Raw genomic sequence first — 4,837 nt, 5'->3', positions numbered from 1 at the left:
AAGAAGACCGTTTTAGCACACAGCAACGAAGAGGAAGCATATTTTCTTATGATTCTTATTTCGTTGTAACGTTAGATGCTAGTTTTCTTACTTTAAACCTATTTACTCTTGTGACGTACTCTGGTTTAATATAATTAGTTTAGTTATTATTTTCTTGTGTTTGTTTATCATGATTTCATATGAACCCATGATGACGATAAGTGCTATTATGGGCTAATCGTGATCATAGGGTCGCAACGGATTTACTATGGAATTCTTTAGTTAATTGTTTAATACTTTAGTGTGTGATGATTGTATGATATCTAGTATTGGTTGTGTGTATTCGTCTTATGTGCGTCGCGAACATATAAGATAGGGTGTTAATCTCTTGTGAAGCGACGGTGGATCTTGAGATTTAGAACTTGCCATGCTAGCATAGGTTCATGTATGATGTGCATGATTAGTGGGTAACTCTAACAGTTTTAGTCGCCCTGTGTAATCAAAAGAAATAACTTGTGCCTAAATCGTTGTGTTGTCAATTTTTGCAGACATATAGGAAGTCAACATAATTGATGCCTATTCAACTTCTATCTTAATTGTGAATGCTTGGTAGAATGGTATTAGTACAATGAAAGTTGGCTTTTATCAGTTTCGTGTTATTCGATTAATATCATCACTGTCACATGCTAAAGGTAATAATAATAACTATTGAAGGAAGTAGTAATGAAGTTGTGATCTCATGAGTGTTTTAATATTGATTAATCGAAGTGTTAATTAAGAGATTAATTAAGTAGTTAATTGTAGTTAATATTTAGTCAATAATTCTAAGTGTTAGTGTCTTAACATTGAGAAGTAATCATACATTGGTGTGTGAGTTTAATTAAACAATAATTAGTCTGAGTCTCTGTGGGAACGAACTAGAAAGTATTCTATATTACTTGCGAACGCGTATACTTGCGTGAATATTAGCGCGTGTTTTCGCCCTAACAAGTTTTTGGCGCCGCTGCCGGGGACTCGGCGTATTTGTTTAGTTTATGTACTTACCATCGTTGGTCATTAGGACTCAGTGATTAGGACGTAGTTGTTACTTATTGTTTCTGGTTGTGTTTCTGGTTGTGTTTCAAGTACTTAAGGGAGCGTTTATGCAAACTCGTTCTCATACTCGCAAGAGGACTTTAGATACAGCTGAGGAGACAGACGAAGTTCTTGATATCCCGGAGAAGATAGATTTTGAAGATTCGGATTCAGGAACTGAGCAGAAAGAACCCGTAATCATGGGGGATTGTATTGTTCAGGCTGATCCAGCTCTTATGGACTTTTCTCGGCCAAAAATTGATGACATTCAGTCAAGCGTTCTTCATCCGGCTATTCGAGCTAACACCTTTGAAATCAAGCCGGGCACTATTCAGATGGTGCAGAATTCTGTTTCTTTTGGAGGAGCTGCGACTGAAGACCCCAACATGCACATAAGGAATTTTGTCGAGATCTGCAGCACTTTCATGTATAATGGCGTGACTGATGAGGCTATCAAGCTGAGGCTTTTCCCATTCTCACTGAGGGACAAAGCTACGGACTGGTTACATTCTGAAGCAGCTGGATCCATCACTACATGGCAAGATCTTACGCAAAAGTTTCTGGTGAAGTTTTATCCGATGGCAAAGACTGCTGCTATGAGGAGTGCTCTTACTCAGTTTGCGCAGCAACCTAGAGAATCGATGTGCGAAGCTTAGGAACGCTACAAGGAAATGTTGAGGAAGTGTCCACATCATGGAATGCCCGATTGGATGGTGATCACTGGTTTCTATAATGGTTTGGGGGCCCAATCTCGGCCCATGCTCGATGCAGTAGCTGGAGGCGCCTTATGGGCTAAAAGCTATACTGAGGCTTATAATCTTATCGAGACTATGGCTGCAAATGAGCATCAAAACCCAACTCAGAGGATGATGCCTGGGAAGGTAGCAGGTATTCTGGAAGTCGATGCAGCCACCGCTATTGCAGCGCAGCTCCAACTGCTGTCAATAAAGGTTGATTCTCTGGCTACATATGGAGTCAATCAAATAGCCATGGTTTGTGAGGTTTGTGCAGGTTCTCATGCTACGGATCAGTGTTCTCTTGTGCCAGCTACTTATCATTCTAATAACATAAATCATCCAAATTTCAGTTGGAGTAATAATCAGAATGTTATTCAGCCACCATATCAGCAAGGTGTGAGTAAACAGTTTAATCCACCTGGATTCCAGCAACCACAGCAGTATGCTCAAAGGCAATCATACCCTCAACAGGGAAGTGCAGCTGCACCTACTAGTGCTGATTTTGAGGAACTTAAGTTGTTATGCAAGAGTCAGGCGGTTTCTATCAAGACCTTGGAAAATCAAATCGGTCAAATAGCCAATGCAGTGCTAAATCGTCAACCTGGCACACTCCCCAGTGACACAGAAGTACCAAGCAGAAAGGAAGCTAAAGAGCAAGTCAAGGCTATTACCTTAAGGTCTGGGAAAGTTGCTGATGTTGAAAAGGCAAAAGAAGGAGAAGCTGAAATTAGAGATGAAGAAGCTAAGCAAAAGGAGAAAGCGGCGGAACCAAGGAAGACTACTGTTGAACACACTCTACCTGAGGGTAATACAGGGGAGAAACAACTCTATCATCTACCACATTTTCCTAAGCGATTGCAGCAACAAAAGCTGGATAGACAGTTCGGTAAGTTTCTGGAGGTGTTCAAGAAACTTCACATTAATATACCTTTCGCTGAGGCTCTGGAGCAAATGCCTAGTTATGCGAAGTTTATGAAGAGTATTCTTTCAAGGAAGGTGAAACTGGATGACCTTGAGACCGTTGCTCTCACGGAAGAATGCAGCGCTGTTCTGCAGCAAAAGTTACCTCCAAAGCTTAAAGATCCAGGTAGCTTCACCATTCCTTGCACCATTGGTAAGTTGACTTTTGACAAGTGCCTTTATGATTTGGGAGCAAGCATCAACCTGATGCCGTTGTCGATCTTTAAAAAGTTGGATTTGCCTGATCCAAAACCCACATACATGTCTCTACAATTGGCTGATCGTTCTATTACTTACCCAAGGGACATAGTGGAGGATGTGCTAGTCAAGGTAGATAAGCTCTTCTTTCCTGCAGATTTTGTTATTCTGGATTTTGAGGAAGATAAGAAGATTCCCATAATCTTGGGAAGACCTTTCTTGGCTACTGGTCGTACCTGGATAGATGTGCAGAAAGGTGAACTTACTATGCGGGTACAAGATCAGGATGTGACCTTCAACGTATTCAAGGCAATGAAATTCCCTACAGAAGATGAGGAGTGCTTAAAACTGGATGTGATTGATTCTGCGGTTACTTCGGAACTCGATTGCATGCTAATGTCTGATGCATTGGAGAAGGCCTTAGTGGGGGATTTTGACAGTGATGATGAAGATGATAATGAGCAATTACAATATCTGAATGCTTCTCCGTGGAAGCAAAAGATGGACATGTCATTTGAATCTGTTGGTACTTTTGACCTCAAGAATGCTGAAGGAAAGCTCAAACCATCAATAGAGGAAGCACCTACCTTGGAGCTCAAGCCATTACCTAAACACTTGAGGTATGCTTTTTTAGGTGATGCATCTACTTTACCTGTTATTATTGCATCTGACCTTTCAGGTAGTGAGGAAGACAAGCTCTTAAAAATTTTGAGAGAATTCAAATCGTCTATTGGATGGACCATAACAGACATCAAGGGGATCAGCCCTTCATATTGTATGCATAAAATTTTGCTAGAGGAAGGTAGTAAGCCGACTGTTGAACAGTAGCGCAGACTTAATCCTATCATGAAGGAGGTGGTGAAGAAAGAAATTCTGAAATGGCTAGATGCAGGCATCATTTATCCTATTTCTGACAGTTCTTGGGTGAGCCCCGTACAATGTGTGCCTAAGAAAGGAGGTATCACTGTGGTAGCAAATGAGAAGAATGAGCTCATCCCCACTCGAACAGTTACAGGATGGAGAGTATGCATGGATTATCGAAAGTTGAACAAAGCCACGAGGAAGGATCATTTCCCTTTTCCTTTCATTGATCAGATGCTTGACAGGTTGGCTGGTCATGAGTATTATTGTCTTCTGGATGGCTATTCAGGGTATAATCATATTTGTATTGCACTAGAGGATCAGGAAAAGACTACCTTCACTTGTCCATTTGGCACGTTTGCTTTTCGCAGAGTTTCGTTTGGGTTATGTGGCGCCCCGACCACTTTTCAGAGATGTATGATGGCTATATTCTCTGACATGATTGGAAATAATGTCGAGGTGTTCATGGATGACTTCTCCGTCTTTGGACATTCGTATGATGAATGGTTGAATAATCTTCGTGCCGTACTCAAAAGGTGCGTGGAAACTAATTTGCTGCTCAATTGGGAGAAATGTCATTTTATGGTGCGTGAAGGCATTATTCTTGGGCATAAGGTCTCTAGCAAGGGTCTGGAGGTGGAAAAGGCCAAGGCGGGAGTCATTGAAAATCTTCCACCACCTATTTCTGTGAAAGGAATCCATAGTTTTCTTGGTCATGCGGGTTTTTATCGGCGGTTAATCAAGGACTTTTCGAAGATATCTAAGCCATTGTGCAATTTGCTTGAGAAAGATGTGCCTTTCAATTTTGATGATGAATGTTTGGCGGCATTCGAGACTCTCAAGAAGAGTTTGATCACTACACCAGTTATTACAGCACCGGATTGGACAGAGCCGTTTGAGATGATGTGTGATGCGAGTGATTATGCGGTAGGTGCAGTTCTGGGGCAGCGCAAGAATAATCTCTTTCATGTGGTCTACTATGCGAGTAAGACCTTAAATGGGGCCCAAATGAACTATACCACTACGGA

General features: G+C 41.3%; 1 non-coding gene across 1 annotated transcript; it reads right to left on the bottom strand.

Moving 5' to 3' along the window:
• Nucleotides 1-1,646: 1,646 nt before the first annotated feature.
• On the bottom strand, nucleotides 1,647-1,753 carry LOC141681290 (small nucleolar RNA R71). Its single transcript, XR_012558730.1, has one exon. It is a non-coding gene; the product is annotated as a small nucleolar RNA R71 (small nucleolar RNA).
• Between the last annotated feature and the right edge of the window lie 3,084 nt (nucleotides 1,754-4,837).

This window comes from Apium graveolens, chromosome 8, assembly GCF_009905375.1.
Source record: "Apium graveolens cultivar Ventura chromosome 8, ASM990537v1, whole genome shotgun sequence".
In the NCBI taxonomy this organism is placed as follows: domain Eukaryota; kingdom Viridiplantae; phylum Streptophyta; class Magnoliopsida; order Apiales; family Apiaceae; genus Apium; species Apium graveolens.
The sequence above is the reverse complement of the archived record's forward strand: the minus strand, read 5'-3'. Positions and strand labels throughout refer to the sequence as shown.